At 38.8% G+C, this 15,462-nt stretch overlaps 1 pseudogene; it reads right to left on the minus strand.

Annotated features, from left to right (window-relative positions):
* Nucleotides 1–5,694: 5,694 nt before the first annotated feature.
* LOC123394185 lies at nucleotides 5,695–5,812 on the minus strand (annotated as a pseudogene).
* Between the last annotated feature and the right edge of the window lie 9,650 nt (nucleotides 5,813–15,462).

Here is a 15,462-nt window from a genome sequence, read left to right on the forward strand (position 1 = left end):
AGGCTCACACTCCACTCAATGCAGTGCCCATCCAGTGACCCCCATAGAGCCTCCCCGCAGCCCCTTGGAGGCCTGGGTGCAGCTGCTGTCCCCGCTGGAGGGAACAGAGCTGGGTTTACTCCAGCTTAGTGTTAGGGTTAGTGTTAAGAATGACTTAGGGTCAGGGTTAGGGTTAGACGTCTTTGGGCTCAGGGTTAGCGTAAGGTTTAGGGTGGGGTCAGGGTTAGGGTGTGGTTCATGGTTAGGTTTAGGGTCAGGATCACAGTAGGTCCAGGGTTAGCGTTACAGTCAGAGTCAGGCTCAGGGTCAGTGTTAGGCTGATGGTTAGGTTTAGGGTCAGGTTCAGGGTCATGGTCAGTTTTAGGTTCAGGTTCAAGTTTTGGTTTCGGGGCAAGGTCATGTCAGTTCAGGGTTAGGTTTGGGACAGGTTTAGTGTCAGGGTTAGGGTCAGGGTCAGGGTTAGGTTCATGGCTATGGTAAGGTCAGCTTTATGTTTAGGTTCTGTTTTATGAGTAGGTTCAGGATCAGGGTTAGCTTTAGGGTTACTACTCTGTTCAGGATCACGGATTGGGTCAGTGTTAGGTTTACAGTCATGGTTAGGGTCAGGGTTAAGGTCAAGGCCAGGGTCAGTTTTAAGGTTAAGTTCTGACATAGGCAAAGTTCAGAGTTAGGGTTATGATCAGGGTCAGGGAGAGGGTCAGGATTATTGTTAAAGTGGGGTTAGGTTTAGGGTTAGAGGTAGGTTGCGGGTTAGGGTGAGACCGGGGTAGGGTCAGTGTCAGGGATAATGTTAGGGTTAGATTTAGGGTTAGGTTCAGCATTAGGTTTCGGGTCAGGGCTCATGTTAGTGTCAGGGTCAGGGTTATGTTTAGGGTTAGAGATAGGTTCAGGCTCCCATTCAGTGTCAGGGTTAGTGTTAGGTTCAGGGTCAGGGTCACTGTTAGGGTCAGGGTTACGTTTCTGGTCTTTGCCTTGGTCGGGGTCAGGGTGAAGTCTAGGGCCAGTGTCAGGTTTACGGTCAGGATCAGGTATTGGTTTAAAGTCCCCATTCGGGTCAGGGACAAGATTATGTAGTGCTCATTGTTAGTGTCATGGTTAGGTTTAGGGTCAGGGCCAGGGTCAGGTTTAGGGTCAGGGTCTGGTATAGGCAAAGTTCAGGGTTAGGGTTATGATCAGAGTCAGGTATAGGGTCAGGGTTATTGTTATTGTTTAGGGTTAGTTCTAAGTTTAGATTTCGGTTGACGGTTAGGATTAGAACTTGTTAGGGTCAGGGTCCGTGGTAGGGTTAGGGGTTAGTGTTAGGGTTAGGTTCAGAGATAGGATTCGGCGGAGGGCCCATGTTAGTGTCAGGGTCAGGGTTACATTTAGGGTCAGAGTTAGGTTCAGTCTCACAGTCAGGGTCAGGTTTAGTGTTCCGTTGACTGTCGGTGTCACTGTAAGAGTCAGGGTTAGGTTATCGTCATGGTCTGGGTCAGGGTCAGGGTGAAGTTTACAATCTCCCGGTGTAGGCAATGCTTGGCCTTTGGAACTGGACCTCAGGCGGACTCGCGGACAAGGCCTGTGTTTCCCCACTAGAATGGAGAGATGACAGGAACCCTGATCACCTCCCTTTCACTGGAATGGGAAGTTTTGGGGATAGTCCCCACTCCTTTCCCCGCAAACCCCCTGCCACCGAAAACGCTGTCACATGTTGGAGGAATATGGCATGTGACTGCCCGTTTCTCGACTGTGCTGTTTCTGCGAGTTCCGGGTATGGCTCCTGGTCGCTAGCCCAAGTCTGCCCTACGGACAGGAGGTCAAGGAGATGCTGTCCCCTTGGGACCAGAGGCACAGGACAGGCCTGCCTTCTGCCCAGACTCCTTCCTCAGAGTGGAGCACGTGTCCCTGCCCTAGTCGTCCCCTCATGTCTCCTTAGGAACCAGGCTTTGTCTCTCCGCACAGAGGGCGGGTGACACTTGTCTTGCCACCGGCCTGCTATTCCTGCCATGGCAGGCTACCCTGCTTCCCGTCCTTTTCCCGACCACAAGGCCAAAGTCTCCTTCTCTTCTCTGGGGGAGGTGTGCTGCGCCCTCCCCAACTTTCTCCTGGGGAGTGCAGTGACAGACGTGTGCAACCACGCTTCTCTCTCAGATCTCAAATACACAACATAACCCTACACCTAAAGGAGTTGGAGAAAGAACAACAAAGAAAGCCTAAACCCAGCAGGAGAAGAGGAATAATAAAGATCAGAGCAGAAATCAATGAAATAGAAACAAACAAACAAACAAACAAAAACCACAAAAAACCAACAACAACAAAAAAAACAATAGAACAAATCAACGAAACTAAGAGCTGGTTCTTTGAAAGAATTAATAAGATTGATCAACCCCTTTCCAGACTTATCAAAAAGAAAAGAGAAAGAACCCAAATAAATAAAATCATGAATGAAAGTGGAGAGATCACAACCAACACCAAAGAAATACAAACAATTATAAGAACATACTATGAGCAACTCTACGCCAACAAATTCAAGAATCTGGAAGAAATGGATACATTCCTAGAGACATATAAACTACCACAACTGAACCAGGAAGAAATAGAAAACCTGAACAGACCCATAACCAGTATGGAGATTGAAACAGTCATCAAAAATCTCCAAACAAACAAAAGCCCCGGGCCAGATGGCTTCCCAGGGGAATTCTACCAAACATTTAAAGAAGAATTAATTCCTATTCTCATGATACTGTTCCAAAAAAAATGAAATGGAAGGAAAACTCCCAAACTGTTTTTTTTTTCCTGAGGCCAGCATCACCTTGATCCCAAAACCAGACAATGTTCCCATCAAAAATGTGAACTACAGACCAATATCCTTGATGAACACAGATGCTAAAATCTCTCACCAAAATACTAGCCAATAGGATTCAACAGTACATTAAAAGGATTATTCACCACGACCAACTGGGATTTATTCCAGGGCTACAAGGTTGGTTCAACATCTGCAAATCAATCAATGTGATACAGCACATCAATAAAAACATATGATACTCTCCATAGATGCTGAAAAAGCATTTGGCAAAGTGCAGTGTCCCTTCCTGATTAAAACTCTTCAAAGTGTAGGGATAGAGGGCACATATTATCAATATTATCAAAGCCATCTATGAAAAACCCACTGCAAAATATCATTCTCAATGGAGAAAAACTGAATACTTTTCCGCTGAGGTCAGGAACACGGCAGGGATGTCCGTTATCACCACTGCTCATCAAAATCGTACTAGAAGTCCTAGCCTCAGCAATCAGACAACAAAAAGAAATTAAAGGCATCCAAATTTTGCCAAATTGGCAGAAGAGAAGTCAAACTATCCCTGTTGCAGATGATATGATACTGTATGTGGAAAACTTAAAGGACTCCACTCCAAATCTGCTATAACTTGTATAGAAATTCTGTAAAGTGTCAGGATATAAATCAATGAACAGAAATTGGTTGCATTTTTTTTTTATACAAACAAGACTGAAGAAAGAAATTAAGGAGTGAATCCCATTTACAATTGCACCCAAAACCCTAAGATGCCTAGGAATAAACCTAACAAAGAATCTATACTCAGAAAACTCTAAAGTACTCATGAAAGAAATTGAAAAAAGACACAAAGAAATGGAAAAATGTTCCATGCTCCTGTATTGGAAGAACAAATATTGTGAAAATGTCTATGCTACCTAAAGCAATCTACACATTTAATGCAATCCCTATCAAAATCCCATCCATTTTTTTTTCAAAGAAATGGGACAAATCATCCTAAAATCTATATGGAACCAGAAAATACTTCGAATAGCCAGAAGAATATTGAAAAAAAGAAAGCCAAAGTTGTGTGCATCACAATTCCAGACTTCAAGCTCTATTACAATGTTGTCATCATCAAGATAGTAGGGAACTGTCCCAAAAAACAGACATAGATCAATGGAACAGAATAGAGAGCCCAGAAATACACCCTCAACTCTATGGTCAACTAATCTTCAACAAAGCAGGAAGGAATGTCCTATGGAAAAAAGACAGCCTCTTCAGCAAATGGTGTTGGGAAAATTGAACAGCCACATGCAGAAAAATGAAATTGGACCATTTCCTTATACCATACATGAAAATAGACTGCAAATGGATGAAGAAGCATAATGTGAGAAAGGAATCCATCAAAATCCTTGAGGAGAGAACAGGTAGCAACCTCTTTGACCTCAGCAGCAGCAACTTCTTCCTAGGAACATCGCCAAAGGCAAGGGAAGCAAGGGCAAGAATGAACTATTGGGATTTCATCAGATCAAAAAGCTTTTGCACAGCAAAGGAAACATTTAACAAAGCCAAAAGATGACTGTCAGAAGTTATCTGGGAGAAGATATTTGCAAATGACATACCAGATAAAGGGCCAGTATCTATCCAAAATCTATAAAGAGCTTATCAAACTCAACACCCTAAGAACAAAATAATCGAATGAAAAAAAAGGGCAGAGGACATGAACAGACATTTCTGCAAAGAATACATCCAAATGGCCAACAGACACATGAAAAAATGCTCCACATCACTCGGCATCAGGGAAATACAAATCAAAACCAGAATGAGATACCACCTCACACCTTTCAGAATGGCTAAAATGAACAAGTCAGTCAATGACAGATGCTGGTGAGGATGTGGAGAAAGGGCAACCCTCCTACACTGTACGTGGGAATGCAAGCTGGTGCAACAACTCTGGAAAACAGCGTGGAGGTGCCTCAAAAAGCTGAAAATAGAACTAGCCTATGACCCAGTGATTATAGTACTGGATATATACCCTAAAGATACAAACGTGGCATAATGAAGGGGCACATGCACCCAAATGTTTATAGCAGCAATGTCCACAATAGTTTAAACTATGGAAAGAACCTAAATGTCCTTCAACAGATCAATCAATAAATAAGATGTGGTATATATGTACAATGGGATACTGTGCAGCCATCAAAAGAAATGAAATCCTGCTATTTGTGATGACATGGATGGAACTAGAGGGTATTATGCTTGGCGAAATAAATCAATCTGAGAAAGACAACTATCATATGATCTCCCTGATATGATGAAGTTGAGATGCAACATAGGCGGTTTCGGGCATACGAAAAGAAAAATAAAAGAAGATGGGATTGGGAGGGAGACAAACCATAAAGGACGGAATCTCACAAAACAGACTGAGGGTCGCTGGGGGGAGGTGTGTTGGGAGAGGATGGTAGGGGTATGGACATTGGGGAGGGCAGGTGCTATGGTGAGTGATGGTGAGTGCTGTGAAATGGGTAAACCTGGTGATCCACAGACCTGTACCCCTAGGGATAAAAACACATTATATGTTTATAAAAATTTTAAAAAATATTTAAAAAATCCATTAAAGAAAAAAAACACATATTGCAAGCCTAGAGCTAATCTCATATTCAATCAAAAAAGTTTGAATGTTTTCCCCTTAAAGATCAGAAAAAAGACAAGTGTGTCCACTTTCACTACTCTCATTTGACATAGTACAGGATGTCCTAGCCAGAGAAACAACGAACACAAAGAAATAAAAGACCCCAAAAGAAAAAAAGGAAGAAGTAAAATTTTATTTTTTTGGATAACATGAACTTACATGCAAAAAAATCCTAAAAACTTCACAAAAAATTTTGAATAAACAAATTTAATAAAGCTGCCAAATACAAGATCAATATATAAAAGACAAGAATTTTGTTTTGTTTCATTTTTTAAAATAGTTTTTCATGTCATCCTTGCTCAGTGATCACGCTAATCTTCTCTGCATCATTCCAATTTTAGTATATGTGCTGCCAAAGTAAGCACAAGACAGGAGCATTTTAACACTCTAATGATGAACTATCTGAAAAAATAAAGAGAACAATCTAATTCACAATAGCATCAAAAATAATAAAATACTTAGGAAAAGATTTAACTAAGAAGATGAAAGATCTGTACCCCATAAACTATGACATTGATAAAGAAATTGAAGGAGACATAAATGTAAAGATAGCTCATATTTATGAATGGTAAGAATTAACATTGTTAAAATGTCCATACTACCAAAAACCATCTGTAAATTCAATTCCTATCAAAAATCCAATGTTAGGGGCGCCTGGGTGGCTCAGTGGGTTAAGCCGCTGCCTTCGGCTCAGGTCATGATCCCAGGGTCCTGGGATCGAGCCCTGCATCAGGCTCTCAGCTCAGCAGGAAGCTGCTACCTCTTCTCTCTCTGCCTGCCTCTCTGCCTGCTTGTCATCTCTCTCTGTCAAATAAATAAATAAATAATCTTTTTTAAAAAATCCAATATTTTTTTTTACAAAAGTAAGTAAAGAATCCTAAAATTTATATGAGACCATAAAAGACAACAAGAAGCGAAATTACACTTCTTGATTTGAAACTATACTACAAAGCCCTCATGCTCAAAACAATAAAGTATACTGGCATAAAAATAGACCAATAAACAAGTAGAACAGAATTGAGAGTCCAGAAATAAATCCTTTCATACAGTCACCTAATATTTGACAGGGGCCAACATATATAATGGGTAAAGATAGTCTGTTCAATAAATGATATTTAAAACTGAATAGTCACATAAACCAGCATGAAACTGGAACCTTATATCACTCATAAATCTTAACTTGAAATAGATTAAGGACTTAAATGTGATGCATGAAACTAAATTTCCTAAAGGAAAACATAGGAAAAATTCTCCTTGACATTGGTCTTGCCAATAGTTTTTTGGATACCAGGCCAAAAACACAAGCAAAAGAAGCAAAAATAAATGCATCAAACTAAAGTTTCTGCATTGCCAAAAAAAAAAAAAAAAAAAGGGAATGAAAACACAATCCACAGAATGGAAGAAAATACTTACAAATCTTATATCTGAAAGGAGGTTAATAACCAACAGATACAAATAGAAAAAAATATATAATTAAAAAAATAGCAAAAGGATCTCAATAGACTTTTTTTTCAAAAAAGTTATATAAATGACCAACAGGAGCATTAAATAGTGCTCAACGTAAAAACTCAGGGCAAAGTCATTATGTTGTTGTTGTTGTTGTTTACCTCTGAAAAACACAACAAGATATTACTAACTATTAGAATATGTACTACTAAAAAATTAAAACTAACAAATTTTGGTAAATATTGGGGAAAATGGGGAACTTATGCACTGTGATAGGGATATAAATTTGTATGGAAAAAACAGTATGGAGATTATTCATATTATTAAAAGTAAAATTACCATATGATTCAGTAATCCCACCTCTAGGTATATATCTAAAGGAAACGAAGTCACTATTCGAAGACATATCGGCACTCTTATGTTCATTATAAAATTATTAACTCTAAGCAAGAGATGGAAATAACTTCAGTATCCATTCATGGATGAATGAATAAAATAAGTATGGTAAATATATACTATGGAATATTACTTAACCATGAAAAAAATTAAGAAATACTGCCATTTACAACAGCATGGATGGATCTTGAAGGTATTATACTAATTGAAATATTTCAAAAAGATTTTATATATATTTTTTAATTTATGTATTATGATATCCCTTACATACAGAATCTGAAGAAAAAGCAAACTAATGGAAACTTAGAGTTGAGTTGACAAGAGGTGAACCTGGGGTGGAATAAGGTGGTCAAAGGGTACAAACTTGCAACTATAATATGAAAAAGTTCTGGGGATCTAATGTACAGCATGATGATCATAGTTAATAATATATACATACATTTTTATTGTGCTTCCCTTTATTAAACTTTGCATATATCACATTCTTACAAGTTGAAAGTTTATAGCAATCTTGTATAAAAGAGGTCTGCTTCCACCATTTTTCTAACAACATTTGTTCATTTTGTGTCTCTCTGTCACATGTTGGTAATTCTTGCAATATTTCAAGTTTTTTCATTATTATTGTATTTGTTATGGTGATCTGTGATCAGTAATTATGACCCACTGAAAACTCAGAACTAGTTTACTTAAGGTATATACATTGTTTTTCCTTAAAGACATAATGCTTTTGAACAGTACAGTATAGTGTTTATTTTTTATATGCACTGGGAAACATAATTTTTTATTTGCACTGGGAAACCAAAAAAAAATAATAATAATTTGACTTAGTTTATTGAGATAATCACTTTTTTTTTAAATTTTTTTTTAAATTTTTTATTTTATAAACATATATTTTTATCCCCAGGGGTACAGGTCTGTGAATCACCAGGTTTACACACTTCACAGCACTCACAAAAGCACATACCCTCCCCAATGTCCATAATCCCACCCCCTTCTCCCTAACCCCCTCCCCCCAGCAACCCTTAGTTTGTTTTGTGAGATTAAGAGTCACTTATGGTTTGTCTCCCTCCCAATCCCATCTTGTTTCATTTATTCTTCTCCTACCCACTTAAGCCACCATGTTGCATCACCACTTCCTCATATCAGGGAGATCATATGATAGTTGTCTTTCTCCGCTTGACTTATTTCGCTAAGCATGATACGCTCTAGTTCCATCCATGTTGTCGCAAATGGCAAGATTTCATTTCTCTTGATGGCTGCATAGTATTCCATTGTGTATATATACCACATCTTCTTGATCCATTCATCTGTTGATGGACATCTAGGTTCTTTCCATAGTTTGGCTATTGTAGACATTGCTGCTATAAACATTCGGGTGCATGTGCCCCTTTGGATCATTACATTTGTATCTTTAGGGTAAATACCCAACAGTGCAATTGCTGGGTCATAGGGCAGTTCTATTTTCAACATTTTGAGGAACCTCCATGCTGTTTTCCAGAGTGGTTGCACCAGCTTGCATTCCCACCAACAGTGTAGGAGGGTTCCCCTTTCTCCGCATCCTCGCCAGCATCTGTCATTTCCTGACTTGTTGATTTTAGCCATTCTGACTGGTGTGAGGTGTTGTTCTCATTGTGGTTTTGATTTGTATTTCCCTGATGCCGAGTGATATGGAGCACTTTTTCATGTGTCTGTTGGCCATCTGGATGTCTTCTTTTGCAGAAATGTCTGTTCATGTCCTCTGCCCATTTCTTGATTGGATTATTTATTCTTTGGGTGTTGAGTTTGCTAAGTTCTTTATAGATTCTGGACACTAGTCCTTTATCTGATATGTCGTTTGCAAATATCTTCTCCCATTCTGTCAGTTATCTTTTGATTTTGTGAACTGTTTCCTTTGCTGTGCAAAAGCTTTTGATCTTGATGAAATCCCAATAGTTCATTTTTTCCTTTGCTTCCCTTGCCTTTTGCGTTGTTCCTAGGAAGATGGTGCTGCGGCAGAGGTCGAAGAGGTTGCTGCCCGTGTTCTCCTCAAGGATTTTGATGGATTCCTTTCGCACATTGAGGTCCTTCATCCATTTTGAGTCTATTTTTGTGTGTGGTGTAAGGAAATGGTCCAATTTCATTTTTCTGCATGTGGCTGTTCAATTTTCCCAGCACCATTTATTGAAGAGGCTGTCTTTTTTTCATTGGACATTCTTTCCTGCTTTGTCGAAGATTAGTTGACCATAGATTTGAGGGTCTATTTCTGGGCTCTCTATTCTGTTCCATTGATCTATGTGTCTGTTTTTGTGCCAGTACCATGCTGTCTTGATGATGACAGCTTTGTAATAGAGCTTGAAATCCGGAATTGTGATGCCACCAACGTAGGCTTTTTTTTTCAATATCCCTTTGGCTATTCGAGGTCTTTTCTGGTTCCATATAAATTTTAGCATTATTTGTTCCATTTCTTTGAAAAAGATGGATGGTACTTTGATAAGAATTGCATTAAATGTGTAGATTGCTTTAGGTAGCATAGACATTTTCACAATATTTATTCTTCCAATCCAGGAGCATGGAACATTTTTCCATTTCTTTTGTGTCTTCCTCAATTTCTTTCATGAGTACTTTATAGTTTTCTGAGTATAGATTCTGTGTCTCTTTGGTTAGGTTTATTCCTAGGTATCTTATGGTTTTGGATGCAATTGTAAATGGGATTGACTCCTTAATATCTCTTTCTTCTGTCTTGCTGTTGGTGTAGAGAAATGCAACTGATTTCTGTGCATTGATTTTATATCCTGACACTTTACTGAATTCCTGTATAAGTTCTAGCAGTTTGGAGTGGAGTCTTTTGGGTTTTCCACATAGAGTATCATATCATCTGCGAAGAGTGATAATTTGACTTCTTCTTTGCCGATTTGGATGCCTTTAATTTCCTTTTGTTGTCTGATTGCTGAGGCTAGGACCTCTAGTACAATGCTGAATAGCAGTGGTGATAATGGACATCTCTGCCGTGTTCCTGACCTTAGCGGAAAAGCTTTCAGTTTTTCTCCATTGAGAATGATATTTGCGGTGGGTTTTTCATAGATGGCTTTGATGATATTGAGGTATGTGCCCTCTATCCCTACACTTTGAAGAGTTTTGATCAGGAAGGGATGCTGTACTTTGTCAAATGCTTTTTCAGCATCTATTGAGAGTATCATATGGTTCTTGTTCTTTCTTTTATTGATGTGTTGTATCACATTGACTGATTTGCGGATGTTGAACCAAACTTGCAGCCCTGGAATAAATCCCACTTGGTCGTGGTGAATGATCTTTTTAATGTACTGTTGAATCCTATTGGCTAGTATTTTGTTGAGTATTTTCGCATCTGTGTTCATCAAGGATATCGTTCTATAGCTCTCTTTTTTTGGTGGGATCCTTGTCTGGTTTTGGGATCAAGGTGATGCTGGCCTCATAAAATGAGTTTGGAAGTTTTCCTCCCATTTCTATTTTTTGGAACAGTTTCAGGAGAATAGGAATTAGTTCTTCTTTAAATGTTTGGTAGAATTCCCCCGGGAAGCCGTCTGGCCCTGGGCTTTTGTTTGTTTGGAGATTTTTAATGACTGTTTCAATCTCCTTACTGGTTATGGGTCTGTTCAGGCTTTCTATTTCTTCCTGGTTCAGTTGTGGTAGTTTATATGTTTCTAGGAATGCATCCATTTCTTCCAGATTGTCAAATTTATTGCCGTAGAGTTGCTCATAGTATGTTCTTATAATAGTTTGTATTTCTTTGGTGTTAGTTGTGATCTCTCCTCTTTCATTCATGATTTTATTTATTTGGGTCCTTTCTCTTTTCTTTTTGATAAGTCGGGCCAGGGGTTTATCAATTTTATTAATTCTTTCAAAGAACCAGCTCCTAGTTTCGTTGATTTGTTCTATTGTTTTTTTGGTTTCTATTTCATTGATTTCTGCTCTGATCTTTATGATTTCTCTTCTCCTGCTAGGCTTAGGGTTTCTTTTTTGTTCTTTCTCCAGCTCCTTTAGGTGTAGGGTTAGGTTGTGTACCTGAGACCTTTCTTGTTTCTTGAGAAAGGCTTGTACCGCTATATATTTTCCTCTCAGGACTGCCTTTGTTGTGTCCCACAGATTTTGAACCGTTGTATTTTCATTATCATTTGTTTCCATGATTTTTTTCAATTCTTCTTTAATTTCCCGGTTGACCCATTCATTCTTTAGAAGGATACTATTTAGTCTCCATGTATTTGGGTTCTTTCCAAACTTCCTTTTGTGGTTGAGTTCTAGCTTTAGAGCATTGTGGTCTGAAAATATGCAGGGAATGATCCCAATCTTTTGATACCGGTTGAGTCCTGATTTAGGACCGAGGATGTGATCTATTCTGGAGAATGTTCCATGTGCCCTAGAGAAGAATGTGTATTCTGTTGCTTTGGGATGAAATATTCTGAATATATCCGTGATGTCTATCTGGTCCAGTGTGTCGTTTAAGGCCTTTATTTCCTTGCTGATCTTTTGCTTGGATACCTGTCCATTTCAGTGAGGGGAGTGTTAAAGTCCCCTACTATTATTGTATTATTGTTGATGTGTTTCTTTGATTTTGTTATTAATTGGTTTATATAGTTGGCTGCTCCCACGTTGGGGGCATAGATATTTAAAATTGTTAAATCTTCTTGTTGAACAGACCCTTTGAGTATGATATAGTGTCCTTCCTCATCTCTTATTATAGTCTTTGGCTTAAAATCTAATTGATCTGATATAAGGATTGCCACTCCTGCTTTCTTCTGATGTCCATTAGCATGGTAAATTCTTTTCCACCCACTCACTTTAAATCTGGAGGTGTCTTCGGGCTTAAAATGAGTTTCTTGGAGGCAACATATAGATGGGTTTTGTTTTTTTTATCCATTCTGATACCCTGCGTCTTTTGACAGGGGCATTTAGCCCATTCACATTCAGGGTAACTATTGAGAGATATGAATTTAGGGCCATTGTATTGCCTGTAAGGTGACTGTTACTGTATATGGTCTCTGTTCCTTTCTGATCTACCACTTGTAGGCTCTCTCTTTGCTTAGAGGACCCCTTTCAATATTTCCTGTAGAGCTGGTTTGGTATTTGCAAATTCTTTCAGTTTTTGTTTGTCCTGGAAGCTTTTAATCTCTCCTTCTATTTTCAATGATAGCCTAGCTGGATATAGTATTCTTGGCTGCATGTTTTTCTCGTTTAGTGCTCTGAAAATATCATGCCAGCTCTTTCTGGCCTGCCAGGTCTCTGTGGATAAGTCAGCTGCCAATCTAATATTTTTACCATTGTATGTTACAGACCTCTTTTCCCGGGGCTGCTTTCAGGATTTTCTCTTTGTCACTGAGACTTGTAAATTTTACTATTAGGTGACGGGGTGTGGGCCTATTCTTATTGATTTTGAGGGGCGTTCTCTGAACCTCCTGAATTTTGATGCTCATTCCCTTTGCCATATTGGGGAAATTCTCCCCGATAATTCTCTCCAGTATACCTTCTGCTCCCCTCTCTCTTTCTTCTTCTTCTGGAATCCCAATTATTCTAATGTTGTTTTTCGTCTTATGGTGTCACTTATCTCTCGAATTCTCCCCTCGTGGTCCAGTAGCTGTTTGTCTCTCTTTTGCTCAGCTTCTTTATTCTCTGTCATTTGGTCTTCTATATCACTAATTCTTTCTTCTGCCTCATTTATCCTAGCAGTTAGAGCCTCCATTTTTGATTGCACCTCATTAATAGCTTTTTTGATTTCAACTTGGTTAGATTTTAGTTCTTTTATTTCTCCAGAAAGGGCTTTTATATCTCTCGAGAGGGTTTCTCTCATATCTTCCATGCCTTTTTCGAGCCCGGCTAGAACCTTGAGAATTGTCATTCAACTCTAGATCTGACATATTACCGATGTCTGTATTGATTAGGTCCCTAGCCTTCGGTACTGCCTCTTGTTCTTTTTTTTGTGTGTTGAATTTTTACGTCTTGTCATTTTGTCCAGATAAGAGTAAATGAAGGGGCAAGTAAAATACTAAAAAGGGTGGCAACAACCCCAGGAAAATATGCTTTAACCAAATTAGAAGAGATCCAAAATCGTGAGTGGGGAGAAAAGAAAAGGGATAAAAAGAGGTTCAAAAAAGAGGAAGAAGAAAAGAAAGAAAAAAAAAAGAAAAAAGAAAAAGAAAAAAAAAGTAAAGAATTTTTTTAAAAAAAAGAAAACACCTAAGAAAAATTTTAAAAAAAAAAAAAAAATATATATATTAGATAAACTAGTAAAAAATCGTTTAAAAAAGAAAAGGTAACAGTTAAAAAAAATTTTTACCCGAAGGCGAGAAGAAAAAAAAAAAAAAATGAAAAAGAAAAAATTAAATTAACTGCAAGACTAAAGAAATCACAGGAAAAAAGCCATGAGTTCCGTGCTTGGCTTTCTCCTCCTCTGGAATTCTGCTGCTCTCCTTGGTATTGAAACCGCTCTCCTTGGTAGGTGAACTTGGTCTCGGCTGGATTTTCTTGTTGATCTTCTGGGGGAGGGGCCTGTTGTAGTGATTTTCAAGTGTCTTTGCCCCAGGGGGAATTACACCGCCCTTACCCGAGGCCGTGGTGAGTAATCCGCTCCGGTTTGCTTTCAGGAGCTTTCGTTCCCTGAGCGCTTTCCGTAGAGTTCCGGAGGACAGGAATACAAATGGTGGCCTCCTGGTCTCGGGCCGGAGGAGCCGAGAGCCCAGGGCCCCACTCCTCAGTGCGCCCTCAGAGAACAGCGCCCAGTTACTCCCGTCTGCCTGACCTCCGGCCGCGCTCCGAGCTCACCGAGCCTGTGACCGGTTCAAGGTAACACCGAGCTGTGAGCTTACTGTCGGCTCTGTCTCTGCAGCCAGCTTTCCCTTTCTAATACCCGCAAGCTCTGCGACACTCAGACACCCCCGATCCTTCTATGACCCTGTGGGACCTGAGGCCACGCTGACCCCGCGTGGGCTTTGCCCCGGTTTAGCCTCTGGAGCGATGTCCCTCAGCGGAACAGACTTTTAAAAGTCCTGATTTTGTGCGCGGTTGCCCCGCCGCTTGCCAGGAGCCGGCCCCTCCCCCCGGGGTCTATCTTCCCGTCGCTTTGGATTCACTTCTCCGCTGGTCCTACCTTTTAGAAAGTGGTTGATTTTCTGTTTCCAGAATTGCTGTTCTTCTTCTCTTCGATCTGCCGATGGGTTTTCAGGTGTTTGCAATCTTTAGATAAGCTATCTAGCTGATCTCTGGCTAGCTGAAGCAGTCTCAGCTTGCTACTTCTCCGCCATCTTGACTCCTCGAGGTAATCACTTTATTGAGGCGGTCTGGAACAAAACCCACAAGACCTCTGAAGTTTATCTCTACTGTACTATATACATAAAAGTTGCTAAGAGAGTAGATCTTAAAATTCCTTACCATACATGCATAAAAAACAGTGGAAACTATATGAGATAGTAGATGTATTAACATTTTTATGTAGATTATATTGCAATACAGATGTATGCCAATTTATCAAATTGTACAAAATTTACACAATGTTAAAAGTTTGCAATGTTATAAGAAACCATTTCTTATATTTACAAATTATAATATGTCGATTATTTTTCAATAAAGCTGGAAAAAACTTTTTGTAGAATTAATCTATTTTTTAAAAAAAGGAAAGTAAGGAAGTAGAAACTGCAACTAACTCTGAAATAATAGAATACAAAATCCATTTTAGTTATATACACTGTGACAAAAACTATTAGTTAGTTTACAATGAAGGAGTACTTATGAAGCATGAAGGGTGGTCTATAAATAAGGCTGAAAGAGCTCAGTTTTAAGGTTTAAATTTAAAAATCTTCTTTTGAAATACTAAAACTCACCACCCATTTTTCCAAACATAAATGTCTTAACTGCATGAATTTTATTTCATACAACTCTATAATCTAGTTTCATAAGAAAGCAGCATGCAAATCTTGAATAAGACAGACTTGCTTAGGTTTCTTTATGTTCAACAGTAAAGGATACTTCCCTAAAAAGAAGAAAAATCAGCATATTTATTATGATAATTATTATTCATAATGAGATTCATATTGAATTAGGGAATATATATCCTCAGAGGGGGTAAAGTAAAATGAAATTTATTTTGGTAAATGTGTCTATGAAGAGTCAATACAATGCATCAATATGAAATGAATATTATCATTTTGAACAATTTAATTACTATTAT

This window comes from Mustela putorius, unplaced genomic scaffold, assembly GCF_011764305.1.
Source record: "Mustela putorius furo isolate JIRA1106 unplaced genomic scaffold, ASM1176430v1.1 tig00001689_pilon_pilon_pilon, whole genome shotgun sequence".
Classification (NCBI taxonomy): domain Eukaryota; kingdom Metazoa; phylum Chordata; class Mammalia; order Carnivora; family Mustelidae; genus Mustela; species Mustela putorius.